Source organism: Patagioenas fasciata, chromosome Z, assembly GCF_037038585.1.
Source record: "Patagioenas fasciata isolate bPatFas1 chromosome Z, bPatFas1.hap1, whole genome shotgun sequence".
Taxonomy (NCBI): Eukaryota; Metazoa; Chordata; class Aves; order Columbiformes; family Columbidae; genus Patagioenas; species Patagioenas fasciata.
The window spans coordinates 23000107-23017922 of NC_092560.1; the positions used below are offsets into that span (position 1 = coordinate 23000107).

Sequence of the window (17816 nt, forward strand, 5' to 3'; positions counted from 1 at the left end):
ATGTTTCTCCTATCTCTTAACAGCACACCTCCATCAATGTATTTGGATATTCGTGGCAGGTTAATATAGGGCATTTTCACCTGGCAACAACATCAGCCCTTAGCAACGGTATGTGTGTATTCAGCCCAGTAGCAACATTGAGTCAAAATGGAAGATCAAACTATAGAAAACTTTGGACAATGTATGGCAGGAATTTTCAGGTATTATTTTACCTTAGCAACAGTCTCATTTCATTCCCTGGCAACCCTGAGTATAAGCTCAGTTTTGTTTTCCTGTTCAAAATTACCTCTTGGGAACAACTAAGAGGATTCCCTTGCTAGCTTTAATGAAATTCAGCATTTTGCTTATTCCTAGTTTAAGATAAATGGTAGAATTCAATATTGCACAGTAGCGCTCTAAATCTATGCGGTATGTCATGGCTCATGAGTTATGAAGATGGTACAGCTGTATTTTAGTGCTATTTTTCTACTTCTTTATACATATATACAGCCCTTATTTCACAAATTTTTAGTAGTATTATACATGTACAAAAATCATTGCTTTCATCCATCAAGCTTTTTGCATCCTGCCTCTGCAAGCTTTTCTATCATTTGATAGCAAAGGCCTACATATTCTTCTACTGACATATTTTAGGAGAAAATACCCTGTCCCTGAAGGGAGTAGTAAGTCTCCACCGCTATTTTATTGCCATTCATATGTATTTCATTTACTTATCCATTGGTACAGAAGTATCAGCTAAAATTGTACAGGAAGTCTCTTGTGAGCAACTTTGATTGTGGTTAGATTTCAGCAATACTTCTGTAGTGCAGTGCATACTTTTCTTGTGGTGGATATTTGCCTAGCAGTGGTTCCTCTGTGGGTTAGCATATTGTATAATTTTAATTTTCTACTAGTATTTCACTGTATTGAAATAATTCAATTTCTTTTTTTTCTGTTTAAAGAGCCTTCTGGACTCTGTATTTGAATATTTAAATTAATATGATCCCACATTCAGTTCTTAAGACAAAGTAATTTACATTCAGTTAAAATGTATTTGCAAATACAGTAGAATTCAGGACAGAAGAGGAAAGAGGGAAACTAAAATCTATGTGAATGACACACAGCTTGCTAGTTACATTTGGGTCTTCTGGTTGTTACCTGTTTCCTTATTCAATTGAAATAAAGATTCATATAGATATAGATATATATATACCGGGATACAGTTAATACAGTTAAAGGTCTGCATTGGATACATTGGATATGAACTTTCTCTTTTTTTTTTCAGTTTCCAATGCTGAATTTTGTTTACATAGCCTTTGTATTCTTCATATGGGTTTTCTAAACAAGATAATTTTACATACTCAAAGTATGTGTGCTTGTAAGAAAACAAAATACTGTGTCATTGCTAAGTCACTTGAAAGAAACAAGTAATCTGACCCACAAACACAGAAACTTTCCAGCATGTTTTGCAATCCAGCCTTTAATTCTCTGATTTAGGCCTTGCTCACACACCAAGTAATATTATTGTTCTTATCTCACTATGCAGCACTGATCTGTTTCCAAATCTTATCTACAAATTATCTCCTTTTATGTACTATACACACTGAAAAGTTATACAATCCTTTTCTGCATATGCAGTCATGTCTACATATCCTTTCTCCATTATCAACCAGAAGCAGAAGGCATTGCTTATTGTTATCATGGGTATGCTTTGAAATGTCTCTATTTCCCACAGTCATTTCCACTTAACTAGGTTCAATTTCAGCTTATTAAAAACAAGGTCTTCATAAAATAGCCTTATAGGAACAATAAGATACAGCATAGAAGGAAAAAACAAACAAACAAACAAACCCCCTCAAATTCTCTCTTAATTAAAAGTAGTACGTTTGTTTCAATAAGAAAATATATGACAAAATGTGGCAAAATAGATGATTTATTATCAATATTATTATAATTAAGTCACTCATCTTCTCTTTGTGTGCTATTCTTTTTGAGGTATGGAAATTCTGCCAGTGTATCAGAAAGATATGTTATTTCTTGTATGACAGTTCTATGTATGTATACAGTGTTAATGTCTCTGGATATGTCCTGTATTCATGTTACCAGATGAAGTCAAATTTTTCAGATGAAATAACAAGTGTATCTTGTATATCAATCCATACAATTATGCAGATATATAAATATATTCTCAGATACACATAGATAATCAGGAGAATCAGTCAATATATTGTGAAATCTGACCTCAGGAATTCCTTGTGGAGAAACAGGAGTCAGAGTTTAAATATATCTTATCACTGTATAACCTGCTACTCCCTCTTACTTATGTATGGACTTCACATTTAGTTTAGCTATAGAACACAAGAATTACAAGTTTTGCAAATCTGCTTTTTAACAAGAATCGAGCAAAGGATATAATGTAATCTCTTCTCTGGATATAAAGGCAGGTTAAGACAGAATTAAATGTTAACTTATCAAAAGAAATAGATAAATTTGCAAGTGCTACAAAATGGCAGAGGTATTCTAGCACCATTTACAGAAATAAGTGAGATACCACATTAAAAATTTATTCTGATTAGTTTATCTTTGAGGAAAATATTAAAAATAAATTATATTGGATCACCATTTAGTTTATCACTTTGTGAAAATGGATACAACAGGATTAGGCTTTAATAAACAGAACAATCAGAAAACTACTATTTGGAAAGAGATTTCTGGAAAGGCTGTGAAACAGAAAACTGTTTTAGAGTTAATTTCTGGTGTTAATTAAAGACCTGAATCAAACACCCTCTTGAGTCCCATGGAAATTTATCCACTTCATTCAGTAAATTTTGGAGCCAACACTGTGACACCTCTACCACAACAGAAAAATGCTGAATATTGTAATTCAGATTTTAAAAAGCAATTGCTGAGTTTGCAAAAGAAAGAGGAAAGATTAAAGTACTGATATCATTAATATGGTGTCATTAAAGTATAATATCAAATTAGGGTATAGAGATTTATTTATGTACGCATCTGCAGCTACTAATCATCTCCCAAATTAGGAGAGGGTATTAAAAAACAGTTCTGAGATTTCTCTTGATTATAGCTGGATTTGGGGATGATCATCACTCTGGAAATCAGTCAGACCAAATAACATCAAATAGGAAGATGCAGAAGTATATAAATCTTATAAAATACTAGAAACAGATTTTTAAATGGGAAACATGGGAAACACATTTTTGGGGAAAATGAACCAAAATAGTAACCTTTCATTAAGTGGAAAAGTTTAGCCATGTTCTACACAAGTCAGGAAAAGAACTGGTTACTTTAAAATACTTATAGACATTGTTCTATTATGAAATATAGCCCTAGAGATTTAAGGTTTTGCATGTCACTGATCAAACAGCAGCTAACATGAATTAAACAAATTTTCCTGGAGTGGATACAGTTTGCCACAGTGTGCCTTGCTGTTGTTAATCATTGCATTGACTGAAGTTCATCCTTGTGCAGCTGACATGTTCGATACACATGGAGCAAAATTAAAACTTGTTCCTGCAAACACTTAAGTATCTTCTAATTTTTGCCTGAGTAAGGAGCTCTTTCAATATTAGCAGGCTTGTTGATGTGTATAGACTTCAGTGTTCATAAATGTTTCATAACATTTCTGAACATAATTGTTGAGAAAGACTGTGTTCTAAGTGTGTAGTGCTTTTATCTTTTGTGGCCCTCAGCGTGGTGGTGAATTTGCAGTAAGTAAACTGTTCTGCAGAAATATATAAAAGTCAATTGCTTGACTTCATAATTAGTATATACTATGAAAACCAAAAATACAGTCCTACAGCCCTTATTTTGACTCAAAGAAAATATTTTACTGACAATAAATGGACTAACATGGGAAGGTGCAAAACCATTTAATTTAGTAGAGTTGTAACTGATACAGCTAGTGCTAGTACTAGTACTAGAACACAACAGCGGAATTTGGTGCAGTGCTTTTGAGTGAATTCTTACTTGAAGAGAAACTGCACCTTAGACTTTTCCAATAATAACTATAAAAATAGTAAACATTGATGTAAAGTTTTGGAGTATCGGATTTTCTGTGCAAGATTCTCACTGGAAGCCTTAAAGACAAAGTGGATTAGAAGGCCTACTAAAGAGGACAGGTTCCTTGATGCTGAAGATAGAATCTATTGGGTTTTGGTTTTGTTTTTTTTTTTTAAATAAAGAGATTGAAAGGAAACTGTATTTTACTGAGAGTGAGAGAAAAGTAATAGGAAGACTGAGCTATTCCAAAGCAAATTAATATTTTTAAAATTGTAGTTGCCATGACTAGAGAGAGGGAGAAAACTATTGAAATAGGAGATGAGGAAAGAGAGCAGAGACTAAGGAATGGTAAAAAGAATACATTACATCATTGTTACTGGAAGAACTTCATATGAAATAAACATCCAAAGGGCAAATTCTGATCAAAACTCTTCAGTAGTTTGAGGTCTCCAAGAATAGTTGAATTCATGCTTTGAAACTATTCTGACAAGAGGAACAGAAGATTCTCTGGAAACAGAGAGAGAATTTTTCATTTATCTTAATTACATTTTAGCTTCCAAGTACCCCATTAGATATTTTATTTATGCAATGGCAGCATATTTAACTTACTTTTCTAAAAATATGTCTTTCTACTGAACTATTTTTAAATACACTTGTGTTATTTATGTTTATCTTTTTGGAAATACATGTCTTAAATTGCCTTAGAGCTCAGTGACATTCCTTTGCTCGATATATTTGACACTCAGTTGGTCACTTATATTGAATGGTTACTGAAAGAACTAAATCATGTATAATTTACATCTCTTACCCTGTCAGTAGAGCTTCACTTTGACTATTCGCATGTGAAAAATTACTCATTCATCTAAGGATTTTCAAAATCTTCTCTTTAGGATAGCATCTGGGAGGTATTTTTTAAGGTCAACTTTTTTCTCTCTTTTATTGAATTTACTGATGAAAGGAACAGCTAGAGCAGTAAAAAACACTTTTTATCTTTAAATGAGAACCGTTATTTATTACACGTTTCATTAAAGCATCTAGAATCATGTGGCAAGAGTGTCAAAACTGCAGTGAAATAAAGATCTATGCTGAGATGTTTACTGAATGGATAATATACAAAAATATTTAGTCAGATATAGTGTTAATTTTCAAATTTCTTTTTTCATACGAATTTACAATTTTACAGTTCTTGAGTTTTTTTCTCTGGTAAGCAACTTCATGCAATATTTCTGATGCAATTTTTACACGTTCTCTGTTTAAGGATCTCATGCACCTACTAATGCAACTTCATTAAAAAATAAATAAAAAATAAATAAATTAGAAAAAGTATAAGAGAACTGGCAAAATAATAAATTTCTAATACCAGTTTAGAATATTGCTCCCTTTGATGTCTTCAAGACATAAAATCAGGTTCTCTTCAGGATCTATGAATCAGATCCAGGGCCAGATTAAAATGAACAAGCAGTGAAGAAATTTTGTTGAGCTTGGCCTGACACAGAAGCTTTCATCAAAAAGGAAGCTACAAAGAACAAAACAGAACAAAAAATGTATTGATGGTTGTGGTGTCTACTCTTGGGCCCTGGGGCATCTGCTGTACAGAGAACAGATGCTTGAATTTGCTCCTCTTGATTACCTTTCTTCCATTTTTGTGCCTGTTGCTGCAGTCCCAAAAACTGAATGAAAATTGGCTTTAGCAATATCTCTTCTGTTCATTCTTTTCTTTGGCCGGCAATGTAGGCAGAACAAGGGAGAAGACAGCATGATACACACAGGAGGTATCTGCTGTTTCCCAGCAGTGGGCAAGGTTCCAGTCCAAGGTCCAGCAGGATGGGATATACCTAAGCCAACTCACCCTCCACTCGTTTACAGTGGGAGAGTGAAAATACTGAGGGAAGGCAGGAAGACCTGGTTGCCCTGTGTTGGACACAAACATACAAAGATCAGAGGCCTTCTGCATGAAAGTGTGCCAGTTCTGCTTCTCTCCACAGGCTTTTAACATTCACTGACTAGGTTTCCGCACATGATTTTAATTTTTAGAATTTGAAATATATTGATGTTTACTAAGGAAAACTGCAACTGTCTGCTTGTTTCTGTGTAATAGGTAGGAAGTAGAGGAGTTGTTCAACCAAAGAATTTGATTGGTCCAGAACTGCGTCCACCAACAGCATAATGTTAAAGTAACAGCTCTCCTCTCTACCCATGTTCTTTTAAGGTTCACTAGGAAAAGAGTAAAGACTACAGTAGAAAATTGAGGATGCGTAAATGTTCTACTGTGAAAATATAAGCAGGAAAAGGTTTCTACCCAGCATAAGTCCTTGTCTGTGCTGTTTACAAAACTAGCCAAAAGTCCCTTCTCTGTTTCTCTAACAAAAATTATGGAGAACAGTTCTGTAATTATCTTTCAATTAAATAAACAAAAGGATACTGATCTTAAAACCTTCAACTGCATTTAAGAACACAAATTTAAACCGAAGAGATTCTGTCTGTGTGTCTTTATCCTGATAAACCGTCATTGTAAGATCCTTTGGAAGTAAATATTAATACGTCTGCTTAATAGAAAGGTGCAACACCTTTTAAGAGTAACCTCCCCTTCAGAGCTGCCTCCAGACCTCTTACAGGGAGTGTCTGTAAGATTTTACACCATATTATCTGAGAATTGGATCAGGTTCTGTCTCCTACATCTATTCTTATATTTGTCATATTTGAAATTTTAAATATTTATTGATTGCATGCAAAAAAAAAAAAAAAAAACAAACCAGCACAGTGCAAGATACGTTCTAAGCATCAAGTCTATAAAAATATTTCTCTTCTCACAGATTCTAACACTGGATATCCATTTCTACACACTAAACCAGATAGATTTTATGTTTTTCTAAAGCAAAATTTGAAGCATAATTTTTTGTCATTTGTATTATATGGATTTACTATTACATAGACTGAAATCATAGAAAGTATGTGCCCTTTTAAATTGTACAAAGGATGTTCCCTTCACTTGGATTCAAAATTAGAAAGTTAAAAGGAATCTTGCTTGTGACAATTTTTAACTTAATTTCTCTTACAGAATAATATATTATGCATCTCACAAGGTTTTATTTCACCCCTTTCTTTTTTCTTAGGTGAGATATTCAGTGGAAAGCATCAAAATCTGCAAAGATTCAAAGTAAGACTTAACATGCACTCGCTTTCTTAGTTTTCATTGTTACAGATTTTTCAATGTTAGTAATTTTTCCTAAAAGCCCAGTAGGTTCTTTTGATTTGAGTTTTGTGTTATAAACCACAAATTTCCTTCTACTCAGCAATATTTAGTATGACTTGGAAAGTGTATTCCTTTTGAAATTCCAAGAGGTTCTTCTATTCAGGAAACCAACCAAAATGCTTAGATCAATAGATCATTTAATAAACTCTTGTATGTATCTCCTAAGGTGCAGGAGTGTGATCATCATACAGATTTTGCAGTGGTGGAATAAAAGAAAGTCTTAGTGCTATGATGTGATTCCTGAAGTGTGTTATGAATTAAATTACATTTAGGGAATGCAATGAATGTGTAACAACAGTAACAACAAAGAGCACTGAGCATTTCTAGCCTTTCTGTTTCATGTGGTATCTCACACTAGCCTTCGTACAATACTCCTCTGAAAAGGCAAAGTAAGACTGGAGAGCAGTTCACTGATTCTTGTAAGAAAGTATTCTACAGGCTGCAGCTGTATGAAAAAAAAAAAAAAAAAAACAAAGAAAGAAAAAAAAAAAAACCTCAAACCTTTAATACTCTTTCTACCTACTCTGTGTAAAGTAATAGGATGGTTAGGCACACACGAGCTGACCTATCTCTTTTTGATGAGTAAGGCAGAGTGTTCATTGACTTGGCTATGAAGTAGATCAGTCCCTAGTGAGAAAACACTTTATGGCTAGTAAAGCATCACAGTAAAATTTGTTATTATTTTATATGTGTACAGACAGTTTGGCAATTTACAGTACATTTTATATATTACATAATGTATGATAGTGTATCAGAAATTTGAAGTTGTTGATCATGTTATGAAACAGCTAAATTATTTCTGTACTCAACAGAAGTCTTCAAGTTCCATACATTAATCCACTATGTTTGAAACATCGCAGAGCTGAGAAAGTCAGTAGAAAATAATATAATATGTTTTTTTGGAGTTATTAAGCTACTTAGAGAAGTAAAACTGCTGACTTTCTTATGGAGAATACTAATAAGGAGAAGACAGAATAATCATAAGATGATTGAGTGAATGGACAATAAATTGCTGGATTTAATTCAGCATGCAGTAAATGTGGAGTGATGCTACCTGACAAAAACAGTCTTGATATCACAAGAACTCACAATTTAAAAGGGATTAATGTTCATTCAGTTAGATAGTTCATCTCAAAAGTAAATACAGCAACACTGGGCAAGATGAGGAGCAGAACAAAAAGGATGATCAAAATAAGAAGACTGGTTTTGTGTGAGTAATGACCATATACCTAGCATTCTTCAATCTGAAACAGAGATAAAGTAGGGAAAGACCAGACAGAGATTTATAAATAAAAATAAAAGCACGGAACAATCATTAATTTTTTTTTTTCTTCCAGTACAAAAACTATCATCCAAAAACTGAAGTCAACAAATACAATGTTCAGAATAAACAGAGTTTATTGGGAAGATGTGAATCTCCTTGCAAAAAGTTATTGGGAATTCAAAATTTTCCATAGACTCAAGTGAAATCAAGTAAAAAATGTGGAAAAAAAAAAAAATCTCATAAAGCTGTAAATACACTGATAGTCCCTCTGGCTTCAAAAAGTCCCTAAGGTGCAATCGTATGTATACATGCCCAGGGGTAGTATCACTACATATTTGTGCTGCTCTTACATTTTCCGAAATTTCAATTAGCTACTCAGCACCCCAGGAGAGCTATTGTGTTACTCTTGCTTTTATGGTACAGCTTAAAGAATATGCTATCAGTTGGAAAATAACACATAGAAATACAGCTAGTGAGTCAAATAAGTTAATAAGATACATACTTTAGTCTCTTTCTAGCCTCCCTGTTTTGCTGTAATTCTATACAATAAGTCACTCTCAATCTTGTGCTAAATCACAGTGGCAATATCAGAAGCCCAGAAGAGTCTTGCTCTTAAGTAATAAGTTCCAGCAAGATTCATCTTTGCTTATTTAAATTGCATTGGGTATTCACAGCAAACACCAGCTATGTTTTATAAAGGCCTCAACAGAAGCAGCTATTCTAAGCCATAGGAGACTTAATGAAATGTCAGTATTTTCTTCTCAGACATTCCTCACTAAGATGTCTACACACAATAATACAGTGAGGAAACTGCTACAGATAAGAAGGAAGACTGATCACACCAAGTAAGAAAGGTTGTTGTGACTCTAGGAATAAAATGTGGCTTACAGACACAAGAAAGAGAAAATTAAAATGGTGGATTAACATGAATAAGCCACCTAAGGTAGACTTCTGTGATCAAAATTCAACTGATATTTAACTTTGAACAGAAAAATCATCCTTTAGAATCTTCTTTTTAGAAAAATATATAACAACAGGCTTTATTTTATGGGGAAAGTTTTTATTTGTTTTTCTGTGGAAAGGACTATTAAAAATCACAGTATGAAAACACTGCACAAAATGGGAGAGGCTATTCTTTCCACAACCACCAATAACTCTCTTGCTTTCTATTTTTATTTTCCATATTGGCAATAGCTAGATAAGTTTCTGTGCTTTCTGTTCTCCCTTATGTTGATAAGGGACCAATAAGCACACACATCACGGTACTCTTGGACAGGGGCTGTCCAAGGGCTGTGTTTATCTGCAAGAGGTAATACTTAATAGCATCAAACTTGATTAGTACAAGGCATTATTTTAAAATTTCCTCTCTCTCTCCCTGTCTGTGTTTCAAGTCAGAAAGAAACGCTGGAAGGTGGTGTCTAGAGCTCATTGACTAGCATATTTAAAGTGGGTTGTAGTTGCTTAGAAACACTTATAGTCTTTCACAGAAGTCTGATCATTAAATAGTCTGCAGGACAATATAGGACAACATGTTTTTACTAGAGCAAGAACCATGGTGAAAGACAGTCTGTGGTATAATATTGAAGGAAAACATATTTACAAATAACATTTTATTTTTAAGCCAAATTAAACAACATTACTGAGCAAATTTTGAACAATGTTTATGCCAGTGAAGTAAACTGAAACTGAGTGTCATGGCGACAGTGGGCCAACTTGATGTTTATTCCGCAAGGCCCTCTGTTAATTCCAGCAGTACTTCTTCTCTGTGGCTGATCTTGAGAGCCTGCAATTTACTTATTATAGTAAAGTACATATTATGTAGGAAGAAGATGATTATGGAGCTTGAAGGACACTGAGATGTCTAAAGTGCCACAGCCTTTGAACAGCCTTATGGAAAAAAAAATTCTATGGTGAGGGAATGCTCAAAGTCTGAATTCTGTAGTGGATAAAGCAAGCAATATGTCCTACAAAGGTACTGATATTTCCAGTACACATGGCTTACTAAAAGTATCTAAAATCTAATCTATAACCAGCTGTATTTATCTGTAGAAATCTCATTGCTTAATTACATACTTACCAAAAAAAAAAAAGTAAATAATGTCAGTGTCAATTGTTTTGGGATCCTTCATGAGAAAAATATCCAGTCTTACTAAAGCATGTCTCAAGTTTCTTCAAAGAGCATTGTCAAAAACTCAGGAAACTTTGATTCTGTAAGTGTGTTTCTATTTCCCTGCTACATGTGAAACTGTTTGTACTTCTGTTGCAGTAATGAGGTCACTTGAAATATTGAATCTTCATGAAAAACATGGATATTATAAAAATTGACAGGTTTATAGCACACTTTTTATTTCCTGTAGCTTAGCACAAAGTCTTATGCAAAGGATAGAATGAGAAGAGTCCTATCTTGTCTGGTTGAGATTCAGAGTTAGGCTTAAGTGCCCAAGTTTTGTCAAGAAAAAAATAAAAATCATAGGAACATTATAGGAAGTCTGGTCTGTACATGAATTAGTAAACAAGGACAGTGATTTTAACCGTGACTTTTTCACTGGGCAAATTATTCTGCTAATTCTATTTACAAAAATTCTAATTGTTCTACACCAAATTAATATTTAAAAAGTAAATGTTATCATAAAAATATGAATCTTTTAGTGTTTTTAGTTATCTACCTTGAGAAAACAATATAAATGATGAAAAATATTCAGTAGCTTACTGATCAAGACTAAACTTCTCTGATAATTTCTTGAATTAATAGCCAGCTTTCTGAACCCTACGGACTTTTAATGCAAACTTCCCTCTGCCAACACTAACTGGGACTAAGTCTGCAATGAAAACAGGAAGAATATTTAACATTAAAATGAGTGATAACAACTTCACACAAAACTCTGCCACATGCTTAAACTTCTGTTCCGTACATGAAGTAAACCACTGAAAAACTGGAATTAAAGAAATCATCCAAATTCCCTATTAATCTAAATCATTATTTGTTGCCATGCTATAGTCAGAATATTCAGTAGAAAACTGTATTATTTAAGACAGCAATACATCTTTAACAAGCAACAGACATTAATGGAATAAATAACAAAGTAATGTTGCTCTTATTTTCTGTAGATAAATTCTTTTATCTTATAATTTAATGGAAGACCATTAAATGAAACTATTATTGTAAGAGGTATACTCTGGAACTGTATTTAGAAGAAGTTAAAAGCATATTACACCTTTGGACAGCACAAAGGAAATGGACATGACTTCTTCAACCTTGATGAGTCATATGCTCTTTTTGGCTTGAAAAAACGTTCACTTTTTGGAAAAGGTTAGGAGTTGTCATAAGATAATTCACTGGGACATAAACTTGTCATATAGTATTTCAGAAAATAAAATCAGTCATATCATTTGATATTATTTACTTAGCATTTTCATATCAAGAACTTCATTAACCAAGTAAATAGATGTAACTGCTAATTTCTATTAGAGAATTCATGAGGCTCCCACCATTACAGCACTGAGTTACCTCATAGTTACCGAAGAGGAAAAATTCTTCACATAGTTTCCCTGGTTTTATAAAATATGTTCCTGGAACTGCAAGAGTTAAATGTGGGAATTTCTTTTTCTTTACAAGGATGGCTATGTCCCACTCAGACACCTTTTTATTTGATTTCTACTGGAGCAGAGCAGACAATTTATTTTTGGCATTGTAAAATAATTAAAAAAAAAAAAAAAAGAAAATATTGGGAAAGCCAAGGAAGACTATCTTTCCAGTCCAGACAAAAAGATTTGCAGGAGTGTGCTTAAATTGCATGAATGCTTTAGTGCAACTATGAGAAGGCTTCTAAGTGAACTACCTTTACAAATACAAACAGTATAAATTTTATTTTCTATAAAAGAAATTGGAACTATGAAACTTAGTCTTTTGGACTTATTCTTACATTGCTGTTTTCCATAATTTGAACTAATTTGATTATCTTAGAATTAACTGATAAGAACATTTCTTTAATGACTAATATAATAATAAGATTCTAATTCTCATTATTATTTTAAAATAATGTAGTAAAATTTTGTAGACATCGAATTGTACAGCATTTTATTTCCTCTGTCTTCAGCTGGATGGAAATCCAGTATTGAAGAACACTCTGTAAACTGTACTGTGATTGTACATAAGGAATGTTAGCTGCCTCTTCCCTTGAAATTCATAGGAGTTTGTTCTATCAATTGGAAATTAAGAAAGAAAATACTTCAGATTGATTTAATAAAAAGGTATGACTTGTGATAGATCATGTTAAAAATTGGTTGGAAAAAAACATTACATCAATTTAAACAGGAACAAGTACAAAACAATGAAAGCAAATGCTAAGTTGTGCCCTTTCCCGTGTTATTGATGAGCTCATTATAGTATATTGCCTGTATTGCATGACCATTTACATAATTAAAACCTCCTTATGTCCAAATTTGCATAAAGGCACCCAGAACCCATTTATTCAGCCATTTTAGCTTTCATTACTGAGTTCTGAATATATGATCATGCAGTCGAGGGAGAGATTCTGCTTCTTATGCACATTTAAGTTCAATGTGAACTCTTTCCATTTGTGCAAAACTGACTTCCTGGTGGGATAAGAATTGCTCTGATTTTCCCTCCTGCATAAATGTGTAACTTTTATTACAACGAATATACAGATTATATTACAGAATATACAGAATACAGTTCTACCATTTTTTGACTGAAGAAAAGCGCTAAAGTAGATCTGGAAATACCTTAACTAGATACTAGTTGAACATTTAATCCATTTAAGGACTGTATCAGTACTGACTGCGTAATTGCAAGACAGAATCCACAGGTTCCAGTGGCTCTGAACTAAGCTGACCTGTTACCTTCATGTTTACAAGACAGGAAATTAGCTGAAGCTGTGAATCTAAATGTGTTTGGGACTGGTTCCATGCCAGTTTTATCAGACCCATCATTAATATGCTATTTTCTTTTTTGGATGGATTAAACTTCTGGGGACCAAAAAACAAATTATGGTCTAGACACCAGCAATTAATGTGGTGAGTCCTGTTCTCTCGCTGTTAGCACTGTGTATCTTAATAACATGTTTAAAGTTTCAGCTTATTGTTTCCCTTGGTTGGATACTTCTATTGGACTATTTTTTTTCATCCTGCTGTAATCACAGACATTAGTTCACCTGACTTCTTCTCAGCAATCAAACTTATTATTATTAGACTGCTTAATAATATATTTTAATGCTGATATTACTATTTGTTCATGGAGAGAACTATTCGTTTTTATTCCCATAACAATTTGTCCCAGCTTTGTGTGAAATAAAATGTTAACTGAAGCAATCTATCTGTGATTCAAGAGCAGCACATCACTAAATATTTCTTTATAATCATTAAATACAGCCTGTTTGATGTAGGAAAGCAGGGTTGTCAGCCCTATAATAGGAAATCCAGTAACATGAGAAGAGGACATATTAACTCTATCTAAGGTCTTCTATTTTTGGGGGAAAAAAAGACTGACACCTCATTAATTGAAGAAGTGGGCAGGAATTTACGTTTGATAATAAACAGAGTATATTCTGAAGTGTTGTAAATGTGAAAAGGCTAATGAGTTGCTAGCAAGATTCAAGTGAAATATTTTCATTTATTAAAATCATAGAGAATGCCGTGCAGAGACTCCAGTTGGAGTGCTATGCAACTCTGAATATAACAAAAAAGGTATAAAATGCTCCTATGGGACACCAGGCAACTTCTACTGAAAAAAGGTTTGCTACTAGAATCCACCATTTGGCAACTGAATGTGCCACTTCTTATGATGAATATTTACCCCCATACTCCATCTGTAAACATGCTTCAGAGTATTTTACTGCAAGGTAGCTCAAAGATGCCCTTTTATTTGATTAGGATTAGTTATCCAAGAGGGATGACATATCTCAGAAAAAAAACAGCATTTCCCTCAAGCTGCAATTTTCTGCCAATATTTAATGTCCATTAGGAGACAGATATGTGCTGTGAAAAAGTAAATAGATGCAGGTGTGAAGAAATCTCTCAGACAACTAGGGAAATGGAGACCTTTTCTCTTCAGTATAGACTAAAAGGTACTAGCTTGTTAAATTTAGTAAAATAAGGTCTGAGAGTCTAAATAAATTCATTATAAACACACTGAATAAATGTACCCATTATAAAAGCATCCAGGGGATCAACACCAGGAAGTAAAATCTATTTCACAAGCTATAATCCTGACATAAAATGAAGCAGAGATTAACAGATCAAATTAGAACAAAGAAAGTAGCTGTTTGGTTTTGTGCTTGTGTTTTTCTTTTTAACTGTCAGATGTGTGAAGTCCTGGAACAGCCACTCAAATAGTGACAGGGAGGAACCAACACAGTTTCAAGATGGATTTCAGTAGATGTTTGAGTGACTGACAGACAGGAGAAGGGATATTCAGGTTGCTGCTGTGAAAATTCAGGAATTTTTTGTTGGAGTCTCTGAAGCGGGGATATGAAGGACAATGGGCCATCATATGTCTTGCATTAATTAAGAGACAATTAACAAGAATTTTGATGCACTGTGCTGTATTTATCTCATGTTCCTTGGTTTCACCACTTGTGAGGAAGGGTCAGAAAGATGCAGACCTCCAGATCTCTTGTGCTGCACAGCTTGACTTTCAGACTCAGAGGTATTAGCCTTTCAGTGAATCAAAGAAGAATGATCAAAACAGCAGCAATATCACCATGTCAAGATGGTTGTTCTCGTGGTGCCACTCAGAACCACCTCATGTTTGGCATTGCTGTTGGGAAAGCTGGCTGAGACTGAATTATGGACCACAGGAAAAAGTGTGGACTCAACTTAAGATGCCTTTAAAAATATCTTTTTCTGTCATTGCCTATGCTATCTATCTATTTTCTGCTACTTTTTATTACTTACACACACTGTTTCAGAACACACACACACATCCTTACCACTGAAAATCTGTATTCCTTCCTCTAATCGCAGTAGCACTAATATTTTACTTCTGATACACAAAGAATTTTGTTTTCTGTTAGTCATTTTAAAATCTAGGTTATGTCTTGGCCTCTGTAGAGAAATGGTTGTGCACTCAGCACGTTGTATAGGACTCAAGTTATTCTGTTTCAGGCTCAAAATCAACAAGATGGTATCACTGTTGAGTCTTATCTCTGGTTTTCATTATGATTTTACATTTCAGCTGAAGGCTTTCTACTTGCAGGAAAGCAAATGCCCATGGAAAACAATGGAGCAATTTACACTTACAATAAGAATAAAGGTGATTACTCATTTGTGAATATAAACATTACCTAGACTTTCTAAAATATCACAATATTAATCTTAGCGATAAGGGGATGATACGGCTTGACATGGTTCTCATCCACACAAAATCTGAAAGAGTATATAAAGATCCTGATCTAGGGTAGTGTTATGCTAAAACTTATTCATGTCTTCTTGTCATATGGAATACTTCCTGTGCTCTGACCTTCTATAATTACTGATGCTGGTATATCACAAATCACAGAATCACAGGATGTTAGGGATTGGAAGGGACCACAAAAGCCAGAACAGGAACACCTGTTGATGAGGTTACACAGGAAGGCATTCAGATGGGTTTTGAATGTCTCCAGAGTAGGAGACTCCACAACCTCCCTGGGCAGCCTCTTCCAGTGCTCTGTCACCCTCACAGTGAAGAAGTTTCCTCTTATATTTAAGTAGAAACTCTTGTGTTCTAGTTTGTACCCATGGCCCTTTGTCCTATCATTGGTTGTCCTGGAGAAGAGCCTGGATCCATCCTCCTGACACACACCTTTACATGTTTATAAACATTAATAAGGTCACACCTCAGTCTCCTCTTCTCCAGACTAAGGAGACCCAGATCCCTCAGCCTTTCGTCATAAGGGAGATGCTCGACTTCCTTCATCATCTTTGTGGCTCTGCACTGGACTGTCTCAAGCAGTTCCCTGTCCTTCTGGAACTGAGGGGCCCAGAACTGGACACAATATTCCAGATGCCATCTAACAGGGTAGAGTAGAGTGGGAGAAGAAACCCTCTCGACCTACTGACCACAACCCTTCTAATACACCCCAGGACGCCATTGGCCTTCCTGGCCACAAGGGCACAGTGCTGGCTCATGGTCATCCTGCTTTTCACCAGGACCCCCAGGTCCCTTTCCCCTACACTGCTCTCTAACAGGTCGTTCCCCAACTCATACTGGAAGCTGGGATTGTTCCTACCCAGGTGCAATACTCTACACTTGCCCTTGTTATATTTCATTAAATTTTTCCCTGCCCAACTCTCCAGCCTGTCCAGGTCTCACTGGATGGCAGCACAACCTTCTGGCGTGTCAGCCACTCCTCCCAGTTTTGTGTCATCAGCAAACTTGCTGACAGTGCACTCTATTCCCTCATCCAAGTCACTGATGAATATAATGAATAGTACTGGTCCCAGTACTGACCCTTGAGTCCTAGACCCACTAGATACAGGCCTCCAACTAGACTCTGCCCCATTGACCACAACTCTCTGGCTTCTTTCCTTCAGCCAGTTCACAGTCCACCTCACTACCTGATTATCCAGACCACACTCCTTCAGTTTAGCTGTGATGATGCTGTGGGAGACTGTGTCAAATGCTTTACTGAAATCAAGGTAGACCACATCCACTGCTTTGCCATCATCTATCCACCTCATTATGTCCTCATAAAAGGCTATGAGACTGGTCAAGCACGACTTCCCCTTGGGGAAGCCATGTTGACTGCCGCTGTTGACCCTCTTATCCTTGATATGCCTTGGGATGGCAACGAGAATAAGTTGTTCCATCACCTTTGCAGGGATAGAGGTGAGGCTGACCAGTCTATAGTTACGTGGATCCTCCTTTTTGCCCCTTTTTGAAGACTGGAGTGGCATTTGCTTTCCTCCAGTCCTCAGGGACCTGCCACATTTCCCATGACTTAGCAAAGATGATGGAGAGTAGCCTAGCAATGATTTCAGGCAGCTTCCTCAGCACCCACGGGTGCATTCCATCTTGACCCATGGATTTATGAATATCCAGTTTGCTTAATTGGTCCCTAACTCAGTCCTCATCAACCAAGGCAAACTCCTCCATTGTCCTGGCTTCCTCTGGGGCCTCAGGGGTATGGGGCTCCTCAGGACAGCCTCTGGCAGAATAGACAGAGACAAAGAAGGCATTCAGGAACTCTGCCTTCTCTGTATCTTCTGTCACCAGGGCACCCACCTCATTCATCAGTGGGCCCACATTGCCCCTGGTGTTAGTTTTACCTGCCATGTATTTGAAAAAGCTCTTTCTGT

General features: G+C 35.3%; 1 protein-coding gene across 30 annotated transcripts in view; it reads left to right on the forward strand.

Moving 5' to 3' along the window:
• PTPRD (protein tyrosine phosphatase receptor type D) overlaps positions 1–17816 on the forward strand; it is a 1234877-nt gene that overhangs the window by 785702 nt on the left and 431359 nt on the right. For all 30 annotated transcript variants that reach the window (XM_071802225.1, XM_071802223.1, XM_071802231.1 and 27 more), the window contains one exon: positions 7113–7156. The gene's annotated coding sequence lies outside the window, so the exon portion shown is untranslated. The remainder of the gene's footprint in view (positions 1–7112; positions 7157–17816) is intronic.